This window comes from Sparus aurata, chromosome 14 (assembly GCF_900880675.1).
Source record: "Sparus aurata chromosome 14, fSpaAur1.1, whole genome shotgun sequence".
Classification (NCBI taxonomy): domain Eukaryota; kingdom Metazoa; phylum Chordata; class Actinopteri; order Spariformes; family Sparidae; genus Sparus; species Sparus aurata.
The window spans coordinates 25,080,428-25,100,028 of NC_044200.1; the positions used below are offsets into that span (position 1 = coordinate 25,080,428).

Sequence of the window (19,601 nt, forward strand, 5' to 3'; positions counted from 1 at the left end):
GCAGAAATCAAAATCACTCAACTTCGGAGGAATACAAGAATAAACAGAAAATCAAGCAAGACGATACTTCTCAAACTGTGGCAAGGCTGTGATTCGGGGGCTGGAGGTACACGACAGGACGAAATACTCTGGCGACGAGACAGGGGAAGACAAAGACAATAAATACACCAGGGAAGGGAGCACAGGTGGAAAAAATCAGGGATTAGGGGAGACATCAGACGTGGAAGGCATGGTTGAATGCGGAGGGACCGGGGCAGACGCAGCCTGACCGCTGCTGGACCGACGAGTCGGGTGACTGGAAACGGACCCACGAACCGTGGCGCCAGCTTCCTTGACGGTACTTTGAGGTGCAGGTCCTTGGCGGATGGCCACACCCATTGGCCAGGCTGGTAAACAGGAGCAGGCCGTCTCTTGCGGTCAGCCACTTTCTTGACGCGGTCTCCCTGTCAAATTATTACCTGTCGGGCAGCTGCCCAGATGCGGCGGCAGCGGTGGACCATGGCATGGGCTGAGGGAACCGACACTTCCAGCTCATTTTCTGGGAAGAGAGGAGGCTGATAACCAAGAGCACATTTGAATGGTGAAAACCCAGTGGCAGATGTGGGTAACGAATTGTGTGCATACTCTACCCAGACCAGGTGTTTGCTCCATGTGGAGGGGTTCTGTGAGACCATGCACCGGAGGCCGGTTTCCAGCTGTTGATTGAGGTGTTCGGTCTGGCCGTTAGCTTCCGGGTGGTAGCCTGAGGTCAGGCTGACCTTGGCCCCGATGAGTCTACAGAACTCCCTCCAGAACCGGGACACAAACTGGGGCCCCCGGTCAGAAACGATATCCTTGGGGAACCCATGGACTCGAAATATGTTGGTCATCATGACCTCCGCCGTTTCTTTGGCGGATGGTAACTTGGGCAGGGCGATAAACCTGACCATTTTAGAAAATCTATCGACCACCGTGAGCACAGTGGTGTTACCTTGAGAGACCGGGAGCCCCATGACGAAGTCGATGGAGAAGTTGGACCACGGTCTGGAGGGGATAGGGAGCGGCTGAAGTAGACCCATGCGGGCCCTGGAAGACGTCTTGTTACGTGCGCAGACCGAACATGCCTCTACGTACTCCCGGACCTCCGGCTCCATGGATGGCCACCAGAACCGCCGGGAGATGACGAACATCGTTCGTCTGACTCCCGGATGACATGAAAGCAGCGAGGTGTGAGCCCAGTGAATCACCTGTGGACATAGCTCGGGAGGAACAAAAAAACGGTTATCAGGACATCCACTGGGTGACGGGGCTCCACCATTAGCCTGCTTTACCTCTGTTTCTATTGGCCAAGTCACCGCTCCCACCACACAGGTCAGGGGAAGGATGGTTTCTGGGGCCTTGGCCTTGGGCTCGGGGTCAAATAGTCGAGACAGGGCATCCGGTTTGACGTTCCGGGACCCCGGCCTGTAAGAAAGGGAGAAGGTAAAGCGGTTAAAGAACAGCACCCACCTGGCCTGGCGAGAGTTTAATCTTTTAGCTTTTCTGATGTATTCCAGATTCTTATGGTCAGTCCAGACTATGAATGGTTGGTCGGCCCCCTCGAGCCAATGCCGCCACTCCTCCAAGGCTAGTTTGACTGCCAACAGCTCCCGGTTACCAACATCATAGTTTCTCTCAGCTTTTGACAGCCGCCTTGACAGGAAGGCACAGGGATGCATTTTGCCGTCTTTTTCCAAGCGCTGTAACAGGACTGCTCCTACTCCCTCGTTGGAGGCGTCAACCTCCACCACGAACTGGCGCTGTGGGTCCGGCATGGTGAGGATGGGAGCTGAGGTGAAGCGTTGTTTGAGAGTCTGGAAGGCTTTTTCTGCTTCTGGTGACCAACGGAACTGCACCTGGGTGGAAGTAAGAGCATGGAGAGGAGCAGCTATTGCGCTGAAGCCTCTGACAAACCGCCTGTAAAAGTTAGCAAATCCCAAGAATTGCTGAACCTTCTTGCGGCTGTCTGGTGTAGGCCAATCTGCTACAGCGCTAACTTTAGCCGGGTCCATCTGTACTCTTCCAAGGGCTACAATGAAGCCCAGGAAGGAGACAGTGTCGGCATGAAACACGCTCTTTTCGGCTTTGACATACAGGTCATTATCTAACAGTCTCTTTAAAACCTGGTTTACATGACCTTTGTGTGTGTCGAGGTCGGATGAGTAGATCAGGATATCATCTAAGTATACATACACAAAATGGTCAAGAAAGTCTCTGAGTACGTCATTGATCATGGCTTGAAAGACGGCGGGGGCGTTGGTGAGACCAAACGGCATGACCCGGTATTCGTAGTGACCACTGGGTGTGTTGAAACCTGTCTTCCACTCATCCCCTTCCTTAATCCGGATCAAGTGGTAGGCGTTTCAAAGGTCTAGTTTGGTTTTTTATTGTGATGTCATTTAATGGGCTATAGTCAATGCATGGTCTAAGAGACCCGTCTTTCTTCCCCACGAAGAAGAACCCCGCCCCTGCTGGGGAGGACGAGGGGCGAATCAAGCCCGCCTCTAGCGACGCCGTGATGTACTCCCTCATGGCCTCGTTTTTGGGTCCCGAAACAGAGTACAGCCGGCCCTTAGGTATGGTGGAGCCTGGGATCAGTTCAATGGCGCAGTCGTACGGACGATTAGGAGGAAGAGACAGAGCCTTGGTCTTGCTGAAGACTTTTTGAAGGTGATGGTAACAGGAGGGGACCACGTTCAGGTCCAGGTACTCGGCGTCTGTGGCAGGGTTGGCAGAGAACAGATTAATTTCTGTGACAGTCTTCTCCTGCATAGTCGGGGTAAAACAGTTTGTGATGCACCCTTCCCCCCACTCTCTGATCTGTCCAGTTCTCCAGTTAATATGTGGGTTGTGAAGGAAAAGCCAGTGTTGTCCCAGGATCAGAGAGTGGGAAGAGGAGGTAAACAGATAGAAGCGTATGGGTTCGTGGTGATGGTCAATGTGCATCCGGATGGGCTCACTGATGTGTGTGATGGCAAATAACTCTTTGCCATTCAGTGATCTGGCTCTGATGGGTTTTGCAAGCGGCTCAGATCTAAGTCCTAGTTTATCAGCTAACCCCCAGTCCATCAGACTCTCGTCAGCACCTGAATCGATGTGTGCTTCCAAATCAGTGGCTGTGTGATGAGTTACAGTAATTTTTGTGAGGGTGCGTGGTACAGGACTAGAAACCGTAACATGACTCACCGCACGGGACGCCTTAGCTGGGCATGAAATGACAAGATGGCCGACCTCACCGCAGTAAAAACATCTCCCCTCCAACTGATGCTTCCTCCGCTCTTCAGGTGTCAGACGAGCTCTCCCCAACTGCATGGGCTCCTCCTCTCGATCTGCACGGGTGTGAGGAGTCGGCTCGGGTGGCGGACGAGGAGTTGGCCAGCTCGATGTGGGTGATCGAGGAGGTCTCTCAGTAGCTGTCGGTCTCCCTCCTCGCTGTTGTCGGAGTTGGTCGAGCTGGTTGTCCGTCCGGATGGCCAGCGCGATGAGGGAATTCACATCGGAAGGCAAGTCCAGCGGGACAAGTAGATCTTGTATAGGGGCTGCTCACCCCTTCAGGAACACGTCGTGGAGCGCTGTGTAGTTCCACCCACTCTCCCCCGCCAGGGTGCAAAACTGGATGGCATAATCACACACACACCCACTGCCTTGCCTCAAATTGCTCAATTCTTGAGCCTTTTCCTGGTTGGTGGTAACAGGATCGAATGTCATGGTGAGTGCACCCTGGAAATCTAAGAGAGAGTTGCAGATGGATGAGCCCCGACTCCATTCAGCTGAGGCCCAAGCCTTGGCTCTACCTCCCAGATGCGAAATCATAAACGCGATCTTGGACCGGTCCGTGGGAAAAACATGGGGTGTCAGTTCAAAATGAATCGAGCAGTCAATCAAAAATACTTTACACAGTCCTGGTTCTCCAGTGTACTGGGTTGGTGGTGCCAACTTACAACTGGCTCCGCTGATAGGCGTGGGCGGAGCTGGTGGAGCGTTCGTTGTCGGAAGCGGGGCTGCTGGGCCTGGCCGAGTGAGTTGCCCCAGCAGGTCTTGTAGCTGGGCGGAGAGTTGGCCCATGTGTGCCGCCATTGCCGTCTGGAACTCCTCCTGACCCTAACCCTAACCCTAACCCTAAACACAAGATCTCCTCCCTCTTCTTTTTCCGTCTTTTTATTCAGTTTATCATTTTCTTTATCCAAAAAAAAAAGAAAAAAAGGAAAAAACCCGCAATGATTTCAGGTCTTTAATAAGAGAGGAATAAAATTAGACCTGTGCCCGTGCTATACATTCATCTCCCCATTACCTAAACACAAGATACTATTAAATTAACTGATGCACAAAAAAACACGCTGACCAAAACTTTAGCAGGAATCAAAATCACTCAACTTCGGAGGAATACAAGAATAAACAGAAAATCAAGCAAGACGATACTTCTCAAACTGTGGCAAGGCTGTGATTCGGGGGCTGGAGGTACATGACAGGACGAAATACTCTGGCGACGAGACAGGGGAAGACAAAGACAATAAATACACCAGGGAAGGGAGCACAGGTGGAAACAATCAGGGATTAGGGGAGACGTCAGACCGGTGACACGAGAGGAAGGGCAAGTGACCTGAAACGAGAGGAGAGTTACTTTTCAAAATAAAACATGAAATTCACAAGACAAAAAACCCAAGACAGGACAGCCCGCACCGCGATGTGACAGTGTGATTTGGCATCCCCCACAGTTTCTGAGTGCAACACCACTGTAGTAAAAACAAATCCCAGGTGTGTAACAGTTTGTCACACGTAATATAGGTGCTGACTACAAACACAACTCATGACATCATCACAATGTTACGTGTTGAAGTGAACACGTATGTGAGGCTGTGATCCTACGAGTGACAGAGACACCGTTCACCTGTTACAACACACCTGACCATCAACACGACTCTGAAGCTGCTGCTTTAACCTCCAAAAGTTACATCATGTTGCTTTAAACATCTCAGCTTCTACATGTCATTACATTTATTTAGAGACTTCGGAGGCATTCAGACCAAACACCAGGACAAATTACTAGATTGTCTAGATTACACACAAAGTCAATGAAAAGACCCGAAGAGACTCAAACTTTATATATTCTGATACTGATGGATTGTTATTGATCATGAAAATAATCCCAGATTGTCAAATTCTCTCAAACATTTTTCTCTTTTCAGTGAATGTTGGTCTGCAGGAGGTTTTAGATGAACATAAGATCAGTCTGAGGAGGAGATGTGAACGTGTGACTGAAGGAAGTGATGGAACAGGAAGTGATGGAACAGGAAGTGATGGAACAGGAAGTGATGGAACAGGAAGTGGAACCCTCCTTAACAGGATCTACACTGAGCTCTACATCACAGAGGGACAGAGTGAAGAGGTTAATACCCAACATGAGGTGAGGCAGCTTGAGACAGCTTCCAAGAAGAAGACCTTCAGGGAAACTCCAATCAGCTGCTGCGACATCTTTAAAGCCTCACCTGACCAACAGAGACGCATCAGAGTGGTTCTGACCAACGGCGTCGCTGGAGTTGGAAAAACCTTCTCAGTGCAGAAGTTCACTCTGGACTGGGCAGAGGGCTCCGAAAACCAAGATGTCAGTCTGCTGGTTCTGCTGTCGTTCAGGGAGCTGAACCTGATCAGAGATGAGCAGTACAGTCTTCTCAGGCTGCTCCATGTTTTCCATCCAACATTACAGAAGGTGACAGCAGAGAAGCTTGCTGTCTGTAAACTTCTCTTCATCTTTGACGGCCTGGATGAAAGCAGACTTTCACTGGATTTCAACAACCATGAGGTCGTGTCTGATGTCACACAGAAGTCATCAGTCAGCGTGCTGCTGACAAACCTTATCCAGGGGAAGCTGCTTCCCTCGGCTCTCGTCTGGATCACTTCCCGACCTGCAGCGGCCAATCAGATCCCTCCTTCATGTGTGGACAGGGTAACAGAAGTACGAGGCTTCACTGACGTCCAGAAGGAGGAGTACTTCAGGAGGAGGTTCAGTGATGAAGATCTGTCCAGCAGAATCATCTCACACATCAAGACCTCCAGGAGCCTCCACATCATGTGTCTGATCCCAGTCTTCTGCTGGATCACTGCTACAGTTCTGGACCACATGTTGACTACAGACCAGAGAGGAGAGCTGCCCAAGACCCTGACTGACATGTACTCACACTTCCTGCTGGTTCAGACAAAGAAGAAGAAGCAGAAGTACCATGAGGGACGTGAGACGAGTCCACAGGAGCTGACGGAGGCTGACAGGGAAGTTCTTCTGAAGCTGGGGAGGCTGGCGTTTGAACATCTGGAGACAGGAAACATCATGTTCTACCAAGAAGACCTGGAGCGCTGTGGTCTTAATGTCACAGAGGCCTCGGTGTACTCAGGAGTTTGTACAGAGATCTTCAGAAGAGAGAGTGTGATCTTCCAGAAAACAGTCTACTGCTTTGTTCATCTGAGCGTTCAGGAGTTTCTGGCTGCAGTCTACATGTTCCATTGCTTCACTAACAGGAACACAATTGTCATCGAGGACTTCTCTGGGGACAAGTATGTTGATTCATTTCTTGATGACTTCCTGAGGAGAGTCATGATAAAATCCCTGTACAGTAAAAATGGTTACCTGGACATGTTTGTTCGCTTCCTTCATGGCCTCTCTCTGAAGTCCAACCAGAGACTCTTAGCAGGCCTGCTGGGTCAGACAGACAACAGCCCAGAAATCATCCAGAGAGCCATCAACAACCTGAAGAAGATGAAAAGTGATGAGATCTCTCCTGACAGAAGCGTCAACATCTTCCACTGTCTGACAGAGATGAACGACCACTCAGTCCATCAGGAGATCCAAGAGTTCCTGAAGTCAGAGAACAGATCAGAGAAAGAACTCTCTGACATCCACTGCTCAGCTCTGGCCTACATGCTGCAGATGTCAGAGGAGGTTCTGGATGAGTTGGACCTGATGAAGTACAACACATCTCCACAGGGACGACAGAGACTGATTCCAGCTGTGAGGAACTGTAGAAAAGCTGTGTAAGTCCAGATTTGTTAAGCATGATGAAGTGAGGTAAAGCTGAAGCCTTCAGTATTAAAGACACTTTACACACATGAATAATATAAAACCTCAACACTATACACGTTTACCAAAACAAGTATTAAACCTGCTGATTGAATAAATGATCATCACCAAGCTCAGAGTAGAAATTACATGAAGTTGTCTTGTTTCCAAAACATTAAACTCAGCCAGGTGAGAAAATTATTAGCCATAGAATTATAATAATACAATGTTTAGTTATAATTCTTGTGTTTGTGCAGTGGGAGGCATTAAATGAATGAAATGAGAGATGAAAAGCAGATAGAGCAATAGAATAAAGTGCATCAAAGATTAAGGAAATACACACGAACATCTGACACGTTTACGTCTCACTTATTTCAACACTTTTGTCCTAAACCGTCATTTCTGCTTCATTATTTACATCAAGGACACTTCAACATGTGTTTATGTTAATTTATATGGCTCCTTAAAAGCACTCACATCAGTTTGTTGGACACAAAACAGCACGGTGAAAGAGTCACAAGAAAAGTATTACAAGGACAATTATAAATATAAATATAAAGACAGCAAAATGAAGAAAACGGACAAACACAAATATGTCAAACCAAAATCAAACAAAGATGAAATCATCAGAATCAGTCGTTAAAAACTGTTTTATACAGGTGTGTTTTGAGGGGGATTTAAAATGGGCCACTGATTCAGCCCAGCTGATCTCCTCAGGCAGGTTCAAGTCTAAAGGCTCATGTGGAGCCGAGGAGCTCAAGTTTCAAATTACAAACCTTGTGATCGGTAACTTACCAGCAGAAAAGAAAACCTTATTGAGTGTGTCTTCATAGTTAAAGGTCAGATTTTATATGATTTTAAATGTTTTATTATTTGGATTCACAGACTTTGTATTTGTGGACTCTCAGAGACTCACTATGAAGTCATCGCCTCAGCTCTGAAGTCCAACCCCTCACATCTGAGACATCTGGACCTGAGTCACAACAAACTGTATGATTCAGGAGTGAAGCTGCTGTGCTCTGGACTGAAGAGTCCAAACTGTCAACTAGAGACTCTGAGGTCAGTTCATGTGTTTTTTCATCTGTGTTTATTAGATTTAAATGTAGGACAGAAGTTTTAAATTTCCTTCAGTTCAGACACACACACAGACACGCACACACACACACACACACACACAGACATGCACAGACACAGACACAGACACACACACACACACACACACATTATAATTGTAGTTATGTGAACAGGAGGGTGAATATTGGGTTGACAGGATGATGTCACCATGATGATGATCCACAATAAAGAGGTGAAGCCACGCCCCCTTTGCTCGACCACCTGGGACTTTATTTCAGAACAAATGAGACAAATTATTTTCTGCTCTCGTTTGAATTGCTTCATGAAGCTCACATTTAATGTTTGTCAGTTTAAAAGAAACATTTTCTCAAAGTCTCAGTTTGTTACAAAACTAAAATATAAGACTGTGAAAATATGTGATTATAAAGACGACACAGCCAACAGTCGTTAAGTGATGTCTGGTTTAACGCTGACTGAAAACTTGTAGAGTCGTCCTGAATATCAGCAGTCACAGAACTGACTAACACTCCTTTCACATAACTGCAGCTGTCAGTATGACCACACCTTCTTCTGTGCGGAGGCGGCGGCCATGTTGCTGTTGGTGACGTATGTTGAGTGAGACGCAGTGAGACGAAGTCATTCACTGAGCGGATTAACACAAAACTACATGAGATTTTACTTTTTTTTTTTTTTTTTTTTTAAACCACAAACAGACATTTTCTAGACTGAAATCAGGTCCCATGAGGTCCACCTGAAGGGACAGGACTTCCCCTCCCTATAGAAAGGTGTAGTCTGTAGTCCCAAAACCAGAAATCTGTTAGCATATTAGCATGTTAGCACATCCTGTTCCCTCGTCTCAAATTTTTTTGAATGTGTTTTAAGTTAATTGTGTGAAATAAGGTGTGTGGTTACCACAGGCTGAGCATATTTACATGTTTTGTTCTCCAACATAAAATCCATCATTAAATGTCCCACAGTTTGATTACAAAGCTTGTCATGTGTTAAAAACAGTTAGCGGTTGCTAACAAGTGTCTGAATGAGACTACAGAGGTTGTTGGGGACATTAAATGTCCTCACAGCGAACACGGAGACTCATCTACTCACTTGTCCGTCTTTACAGGCCACTTTAGTTACACACTGTTCTAACTGGTGGAATTAAACAGTTGTGGATTCAAATATCAATGTATGGTAGAGAAGATGTCAGGATGTGAGAGGAGGGGAGATTCCCCTTCACCTGAGGTGTGGGGAGGTGTCAGGGATAGAACAGGTGAGGAGTTCATATGAGGATGATAACAGAAGGCAGCTAGGATGACACTTATTGTCCAGTCAAACATCAGAGGGTCACTGCCTTGGGGAAGGCATGGGTAACACCTGTCATAAAGTATGTAACCACTGTTCTGCTGTATACAAGTCAAGACAATGTGGAAGACTGTAGAGAACACTGTGGCTCTTCTCTCCATGCTGCATGTATTAAAGAGAAACTGTCTCCTGTGTTTTTCTGATCGGCTCTTCTGATTGGCCCTTTTAGAGACCACCCATCAACTTTTCAGAACCAATATCGTCTCATAACAATCAGAGCACCTTAATTAGGACACAGTGATGTTGAGCTGCACATTTAAAACTGAACACTTCTGACTGGATTATAATTTGATATTTTCTTCATTTGTTCTTCATTCAGATTGTGGAGCTGCAGTTTGTCAAAGATCAGCTGTGATTCTCTGGCCTCAGCTCTGAAGTCCAACCCCTCCCATCTGAGAGAGCTGGACTTGAACTACAACAACTTGCAGGATTTAGGAGTGAAGCCGCTGTCTGATCTGAAGGACAGTCCACACTGTAGACTGGAGACTCTGAGGTCAGTAGAGGGTTGGAAACAGCCCACGCTGGTTTCAGCAGTATTGTTCTGAACACAGTCAGTATCAAAGTGAAGATCCAGTATTTCTTGTTTTCCTCGGCGAAGCTGTGAGAGTAGAATGGTGACAGGCTTCATGACTGGACAGACAGAAAGACAGAGAGAGAACAGTCAGCCTATCAGACGAGCCAGAAGCTTGTTGTGGTCTGGTGTTGAGTTGATGTGAAGACGACTGTTGTTGTGTTTATGTCTATAGGAAGTAAAGCTGGATTACAGCTGACAGCATCACAGGATGTATAGAGACAGTCGTCCTCATTCATCACATGTGATCTCTCTAAAACACTAAAGAACTGATCAGCTGATCTGTGTCACAGCTCTCAGGTCTACGGTGGCCCTGAAGGTCAAAACACAACAACATTTCACAAAACATCAAACTGTGGACAGGGACTCGGGTTCTGTCCAATTACAAACAAGAACGCTGTCCCACCTTTTCTGTAATCTGAGATGTTGATGTGTTTTGACCTTCAGGGCCACCTTACAGATCAGTCTGACTGAAGCCTGCAAATCACTGCTCTGATTTCAGAGAAGCATCATTACATTTAGTAACCATGTGGTGTTTGTACAGAGCAGAAGCTGTGCTGAAGTCCAGTAACCACAGCTGATGTTTGACTGTCAGTCTGTGTATGAACATGTAGGAGCTTTAACATCATATATTCATCTGTCCATCTGTCTTTTGTTTGCTCCACATGTTTTACAACAGACTCCATATTTACATATTTGTAATGTTTCAAAGCAGATGAAATATTCAGGTGTGACTGAGACTCTGGTTTTTAACAGCTGTCAATCATCATTAAAGTGTTTCTGCAGCCATGATGCGTTCAGGGACTCTCTGCAGTTTATTTCACTGTGTACTTGAGTGAAACCTGCAGAGTAAACCTGGAAGCTACGCTACACAGCCGCTCCACTTGTGGTCTGAACAGGACTGAAGTCCTGCTGGTCTTTATATCACTGACTGACAGCTGATGGAGGGAGTCTCTGGAAACACTCATGCATCACCTCTGCCCTCTCTCATTATCTCATCAGGTGGTAGTGATGAAAGGTGGAGGTGTTGAGAGGATCAGCTGTGTCCTGATGATCCAGAGAGGTTGAAGCAGCACCATCAGCTGGTGGGTGGAGAGGCTCTGACTGGGCCGTGTTACTGGGAGGTGGAGTGGAGAAGAGAGCTTCATCCAGCAGTGACTGACGGACCAATCACAACAAGTGGAGATGACTGTCAGTGCTGCAGTCTGAACTGCTGTTTTCTTTCTGTCTCTGATTCTCTGATATCCTGAACACACAGTGACTCTGCAGGTTTGTTCTGGTTCTGACAACAGACCTGGAAGTTATTGATGCACCAGAACACCGACCCGTCATCAGAATGGACTTTAAAATGAAACAGGACATCGCTCCGACATAATACCATCACATAGTTTTATATGTGAATAAATGTATATAAATGTAATAAATGTCGATGCTCAGTTCATATGGCGCTATTAAACGCCAGAACTTTCTCCAAGAGTTCTCTGAGTTCTTGTCTGATTTAATTCCAAAGTTTGATAAACTATTGATTTGTGGGGACTTTAATATTCATGTTTGTTGTGCAGCAAATCAACTGGCAAATGAGTTTAAAGGCCTTTTGGATTCGTTTGGCCTTACTCAATCTGTTAATGCACCAACACACGAACATGGGCACACTCTTGATCTTGTCGTTTCTCATGGGCTTTCAGTTTCCCTTAGAGAAATAGTGGACACTGCTATCTCGGATCACCTCCCTATTGTTTTTGATTTTGCTGCCCTCCCACCTGCCAATAAGCCCGTTTCCCCGGCCCGCAGACGCCGTATCTTTACTTCATCAACTGCCAGAGAGTTTGCTGTCGCCTTTGGGGACTCTCAGCTGCATGCTGACAGTGGACTGGTTCCTCCCCTTTGTCCAGACACCTTACTCTCCACTTTCCACTCTACATGCTCTGCAATTCTGGATTCTGTTGCCCCTTTTCGGCAAAAAGCACCAAAACCAAGGCCGATCCCTGGTTGAACGACCACACCCGTCTGCTCAGACAACAATGCAGACAGGCTGAGCGGCGGTGGAAAAAGGACAAATTGCATGTATCACTGGGCTGGTTAAGGGACAGTTTGGCTGCTTATCAGAGAGCTGTGAAGGAGGCCAAGTCCGAATATTTGTCCTCTGTTATAGCCAACAGCTATAATCATCCGAGAGTGCTATTTAAAACCATTGACTCTGTTATAAACCCATGCTCTACTGTCCTGTCCGATGCCTCCACCACAACCTGTGAAGAGTTTGTATCTTTTTTTATAGACAAAGTGGCATCAGTCAGGCAGAATATCAGTAATATGCTTATGTCCCCTGATGATGTGTGTGCTCCTCCTGCACAATCTGCTGTTTTCAAGGAATTTGAATTCATCTCTCACTAAGGTGGTTAGTGGCTTAAAACCCACTAACTGTCCCTTAGACATTATTCCAGCCAAGTTTCTGAAGGAGGTTTTTAGTTCTGTTGGATCAAGTTTGCTGGTTTTTATAAACACCTGTCTTAGCTCAGGGTCTGTCCCAGCTGCCTTCAAACACGCTGTGGTTAGGCCACTCCTCAAAAAAACACATCTTGACCCCTCTGTGCTGTCCAATTTTAGGCCTGTCTCCCACTTGCCTTTTCTTTCTAAGGTATTGGAAAAAGTTATTTTTATTCAATTACAAACTTTTTTAGAGATTAATTCTGTCCTGGATAAATTTCAGTCTGGTTTCAGATCCCGGCATAGCACCGAGTCAGCACTGTTAAAGGTGCATAATGATATTGCCTTGTCCGTGGATGCTGGGAACCCAGCTGTGCTGGTACTGCTGGACCTCACAGCGGCTTTCGATACAGTCGACCATGCTATCCTTGTATCTCGCCTAGAGCAGTTTGCAGGCATCCGTGGCACCACCCTCCAATGGTTTAGGTCGTACCTGGCAAATAGGAGTTTTTCTGTAATGATTGGTGACCTCTGCTCCTCACAGGCATCCCTCTCTTGTGGGGTGCCACAAGGCTCTGTTCTTGGCCCTATTCTGTTTTCATTGTATATGCTACCTCTGGGATCAATTATAAAAAAACACAATCTGTCTTTTCATTTTTATGCTGATGATTTACAGTTATATTTGCCCATGAGACCCGATGAAAACACTGCACCTACTCAGTTACTGGACTGTATCACTGATGTAAAACAGTGGCTGGCTCTGAACTTTTTGCACTTGAATGACAGCAAAACCAAATGTATTTTGTTTGGCACATCATCTATGTCAAATGTTTTAATAACAAACTCTGTGACTCTGGCGTCCTTTTTTAAACCACATGTAAAGAATCTTGGGGTAACATTTGACAGTGGGCTCAGATTCCATAAACAGATTAGGTCGGTTGTCAGCACAAGCTTTTTTCAGCTGCGTCTCCTGGCCAAAGTAAAGCCTTTTTTAAGTCGGCAGGACCTCGAGAAGGCGATCCATGCCTTCATAAGTTCAAGACTGGACTATTGTAATGCACTTTATGTCGGCCTCAGCCAGTCTTTAATCTCGCGTCTCCAACTTGTCCAGAACGCTGCTGCCCGATTTTTAACAGGCACGTCCAGGCGTGAGCACATTACCCCTGTGCTGTCGTCACTCCACTGGCTTCCAGTTCGTTTTAGAATTGATTTTAAACTTTTATTGTTTGCTTTTTACGCCATTAACGGCCTGGCTCCCTCCTACCTGTCAGAGATTTTAACTGTCCGTGATCATCGCAGGGCCCTCCGTTCTTCTGGCCAGCTCCTGTTAGAGGTCCCAAGGTCAAGACTTAAACAGTGGGGCGATCGTTCTTTTGCTGTCACAGCTCCCAGGCTGTGGAACAGACTGCCCCCTGACATTCGCACCACTACTGACCTCAGCCTTTTTAAATCAAAGCTGAAGACACACTTTTTTAGATTGGCATTTAACTCTGACTAGGGTAGTCCTGCTTTTAGGTGCACTTATTTTGCCTGTTTTTTACTTTATGCACTTTTAGAGGGCCTTTAACACCCTGCAGCACTAGTAGCACTTTCTTGTGTTTTATGTGTTGTTTTTATGTATTATTTTATTGCTTTGATGTAAAGCACTTTGGGTACTGTCTGGATATTGTAAAGGGCTATACAAATAAAATTTGATTTGATTTGATTTTGATTTGAAAATTACCTGGTCGTAGTTTGTTTCTTGCTTCATATGTTATTTTTACAGTTTGATATTCAACCAGGTGGATGAACTTCATCACAGGTGAATTTAGAAACAGTAAGTTGTTGTGATGATAGTATTTTACTTTCTGGACTGTTCTTCTGGCTCTTTATTGAAGTGTGAGCAGTGCTGCAGTGATCTTGTGCAGGTGTTTCCTCTCAGACCTCCACACAGTCATTTAAACATGGTCAGACCAGCTAACAGGAGAGAATGTGCAGTGGTTTGTGATCCAGTACCAGCTTTGTCTCACAGGACCAGGGCAGTTGCTAGGAATTCTGGGCCCCCTGAAAGAATATCGGTGTGGGCCTCTCTACCATTGCCACCTTCAATTTTCTTGTTTTTCAGTATTCTTGACGGTGCCTGCTGTAATACACCCAATTTGTTTCCTTTAACAAGTCAGAGTATTATTATGTAAATTATGTATTATTAGTGGTCTTATTCTCATTTCACTGATTTGCAACACGTTATTACACCTCTGATTGCAAATACATTTTCAATTAACCACTCAACAAATAGGTAGTGGGTCACTAATAAACCAAAACAGCCAACCAATGTCTACATCACTCACTCACCATCAAAGATATCATTGGACTGCTGGGCTGAGCGACTGCTGGGGGGTCAAACTCAGATGAAGCAGCCACTGCTGATTCTACTGCAGCAGAGCATAAAGGTTTATTGTTCCACTATATATATTGTAAACATTATATGTTATGTTTCATGGAAAAACTGATGCAGAACTAACCTAACCTAACCTAAAATCTAAATGGGCTTCTTAGTACCATAGCTCTAGGTGGACAGCAACCATTCAAAAGTCGGTGTAAACTGTCCACAACTCTAAATAGTCTTTTTTACTTTGTTGTTGTCAGCTATTATGGTGTCTTTTTATTTATACTGCTATGAAAACAAACAAATCTTTGAACATTTACCTTTTTTTAAATTAAGCTATTCAAATGTCCCACTAATAACACATTTTACAAGACCACATTGAACACATCATGATAACGTAACTGATCTTCGTCAGATGCTCATAATTACTGAGTAGAACTTGAATGCGTCATAATACAATTCAATGCAGCCTCTGAATGGGCGCATACTGGAGCACTGTCCGACAGTGATATGTGTGAAACACACAGTCACTGTAGTAAATTAGTAACGTTCAGTTATAGCTACTCTAGGAACCGTTGCTCTACAATGAACTGGCGACTTGTCCAGAGTGTAGCGCGGCCAGATGACAGCTAACGTAGGCTCCAGCCTGCGCCCCGTCAAAGGTAATGTTACAGACATTCAATTAATGAGCAAGTAGGCTAATTGTTTCAGCCGCCCTCGGTAGCTTTACTCTCACCATTCTTAGAAAATAAGTTGTTGATGTCCTGGGCCCCTGCTCTGCTGCTCCTACTCCAGGCCTCCTTCTCAACCCGTCTCTGGTGTCCGGACTTGTGCTTTTTGGTGGGCATCCTAACCCTGCTGGAGTTCGCTCGCGCTCACTTAATTCCGATGAGGAAGAAAGGAACCGCGGTGTGGACCAAACCATTTTTTAAGAAGGGGCCAAGGGGGTTATTGAAACTATTAAAATTAGAATATTGTATGACTTGTGGCTTTGTTTTAATTTGGATTCATTCGTATGAATATATATTAGTTCAGTGTATGCATAATCATTTTGTCATAGAGGCTACTTGGGGCTATGTGTGGGCCCTATAGCGGGCTGTGGGCCCTTAGAATTGTCATCACCTTTCCCCCCTATACGACGGCGCTGAAAATACATAAAAACGTGCGGCTCGATCGGACTCGCACTGCTGCTCCTTCCTGGTGCGGTCGAGCTACTGGGATTCTTCTCGTTCTCTGGAGTTCAGTCGATCTGGCCATAGGCTGGTTGGGACCCTGTTGTTCTCTCAGGCTCTTTCCCCCCGTACTCGTCCGCTCCTTGCCGCTCGCTTTTGGCGTCTGTCTTCCCCTTTTCTTGCACCCTCACACCTGGCTCGCATTTCCTCAATCACCTGGCTGGAGGTGGGCTCGCCGCGCCAATCAGCATCTTTCTGTGACCCACGTCCACATGCACACACACACACAGACACTACACCCTGTGACACTTTCTCTATGTCCAGGCAGTGAACATGGATATGAAGACGATTCTCTACAGCCAGTGATCATCCATCTGTTGCTTTTTTTTCAAATTCATTTAAGCAGGTAACATATTGAAATATAATAAAGAAAATTAATTTTCTTTATTATATTTCAATATATTACCTGCTTAAATAAAAAAAACAGCAACAGCATGGAACAATGAGGAAAAACCTGTGTAAAATTACCACATAAACTTCAGAACTTGTACTGTACTAGGAACACATTTTTTGTTGTATTATGATCTCCTTTTCATTTCACTGTCATACATACCAGGCAGCCTAGCTTTTAATGAGAGCTCTGATACTGTATTTCTTGAGCCAGCAATGGGATGTCTGGTGTGACTTTGGTAACAGCCAAACGAAAGTCATTGTGCACATCAAGTCTGTTGCGTGCCTTGGTTTTGATGGTGACCAGAGCGCTGAAAGCAGTCTCTGACAGGTATGTTGTGGCAAATGGCAAGATGAATCTGGTGGTCGCATGATGAGCAAGCCTAGGAGCGACTCCTGGTCCTTTCACAAGCCAAAACCGCTTGTATCCATGCTCATAATAGAATCGCTTGCAGAGTGAGTTGGACTTTATATCCATGAGCTCATCCTCAGCCTGGAGGTGCTCCACATCTTCTTCTTCAGCGAGAAATGGGTCCATCACCCATGCGTCTTTTGAGACATGTTCATTAATATCCGAAAAACGCGAGTGCATCTCCTCTTGAAGCTGCTCCATGTGGCGGGTGAATTGTCTGGCCAAAGCATCAGATAACTTCCCCCCTGACTGTTGTAGTAGCAAGGGAAACTGTTGCAGGTCCCCCTTTCCCAATTTATTCTTTCTGTACTCCACTTTGCGCACAAACGCATCCACTGCCTCTTTGCACTCCATTACGCTGGCATCCGCGCCCTGCATGCGTTTGTTTGCCTCGTTGTACAGACTGAATATCTCTGCAAGATATGAAGTCTTAATGAGAAACTCATCGGTCATTTCGTTGGATAGTTTCTGGTTATGAACGGCTAAGAATTCCCTTATTTGGCTTTTAAGTTCCATGAAACGCACCAACACTTTGCCCCGGGAAAGCCAGCGCACTTCGGTGTGGAGGAGAAGTGTCTGGTGCGCCTCATCCTCACACAGCTGTGCAAAGATCCTTTTGTTGACCGGGCGAGCTTTAATAAAGTTGACTATTTTGACCACAGTCTTTAAGGTTACGTCCAGGTCTTCACAGAGGTGTTTGCCTGCCAGTGCGTGTCTGTGTATCATGCAGTGAAACACTAAGCAGTGTGGTGCCTTCTCCTTCAAACGGCTGTTGAAGCCCTTATTTTTCCCCATCATTGCGGCGGCTCCATCTGTGCAGCATGCAACTATATTTTCATAGGGAATATTGTGCCTTGTGAAGTACGTACTGAAAATATCCTCTCCTCTTGTGGTGGCTGTGAGATTAACAGACATAAGAATGTCTTGTTTAAGCTCAGTTTCCTCAATGTACTGTACATAAACAATGAGAATTGCTTCCTCTGCCACAGTGGTAGTTTCATCCAGCTGAATTGAAAATGGGCCTGTCCTGATTTTTTCAACGAGTGTGTTCTCAACGTTTCCTGACATTCTGTCGATTCTGTCTTTCACTGTGTTGTTGGACAGTGGTACAGTCTTAAATTTGTTAGCCACCTGCGGTCCACACAGTATCTCAGCCATTTTAATGCACGCAGGTTTAATCAGTGTTTCGCCGATGTTGTGTGGCTTTTTGGCTTGGGCAATTAGGAGAGAGCACTCAAAGGATGCAACCGTTGCCTGCCTCTGGTCGCTTCCCGCCCTGAAGAAACTCTCCTTTATGTTTTGGGGCCTGCTAGTGACAACAAGCTCTCTTTTTCTGATGAAAAACTCTTTGGGTTTACCCACCGTCTCGGGATGTTTGGTTGTCTAGTGTCACTTCAGCTTGCAGGGCTTCAAACTTTCATTTGCCAGTTTCTCACTGCTCTAATTTTATCCATTGCTTCTATGAAGCCAAACTCAATATAACTTTCTTGGTAGCCCCTCTTTTTCTTTTTGACATTTTCCGCAGTCTCCTCTACCTGACGCTTCGCCATCTCTCCCTTAGCTCCGCCTAGCAACAACTGCTGCACGTGAGGCGTTCAAGACACACGCTCTGTTCCTCGTGATATAGGCCTATAACTTATTCATTTATCTAAAATTTGAAATACACGAATAAATGTTTAATGTGGCCCATTTAGTTGATTTTGTCACATATATGAATTAAATGCTTAGCCTACTCATTTATTTAACATTTTAATTACATTAAAATTATTAAACCCCTTAAAATCAAGAGGGCTTCGCGACCCCCCCTGGATCTTTGGCGCCCCCCTTGGGGGGTCGGGCCCCCCAGGTTGGGAACCACTGCTTTAGACCCACAAAGCTCCGAACTCAGAACCCCGAGGAGCATCAGTGATCATGTGATCCAGACTCACAAACAGGAAGAGAGGCTGAAAGTGAAAGTGTTCAGTCCGTCAGACTCCATGTTGAGAGCAGAACAGACAGAAGAAGACGGAGGAGGAAGACTAAAGTGTGAGGAAGGTGAGTGTTAAAACAAGGTGTTTGTGATGTTACTGTGAGAGTGTGAGTCAGTTTAGTCTCTGTGGACTGTAGAGGATTTAGTTATTTAGTGTAGATGTATTTAGTTATTGATTTTGTTCAGTTGAATAGTATTTGTGTTATTATTGTTGTGATTGTGCTTTGGCAAAACATGTAAAATGTTATGCCAATAAAGCCTTCTGAATTGAATTGAATTGAGAGAGCGAGAGAGAGAGTGTAGAAATAAGAGTCCTATAACTAGGGTGCACAACAATTATCGGGCCGATAACAGGAAATTATAACGCTCTCACTCTGACCGAATGGCCTGCAGTGAATGCTGCGTTCAAGTGACGTTGGCATAATCAGAAAAACTCTTTCTAACTGGGAACATTCAAGAATACACCCTCATGATGGAAAATAACTTGTTAACGCGGTCATAATTTTGGTAGTTGCTGACTTGAATTGATATCCACAGTATTTGTCCACGTTACACATAAACAATAGAAACATGAACTTAAAAAGGCAGAAAGAACTGAATCACTAGCAAACCTTGAAACAGGGAATTTCCGCCACACCCTGAATGCAGCACAGCGTGCTTACGTTTAAAAACAGACAACATGGTGTCGACTGTGTGGGAGTTTTTCAAAGTTTCTCAAGAAGATAGGTCGCTTGTTATT

At 45.5% G+C, this 19,601-nt stretch overlaps 1 pseudogene; it reads left to right on the plus strand.

Moving 5' to 3' along the window:
- LOC115595758 (NLR family CARD domain-containing protein 3-like) overlaps positions 1-19,601 on the plus strand; it is a 42,059-nt pseudogene that overhangs the window by 1,856 nt on the left and 20,602 nt on the right.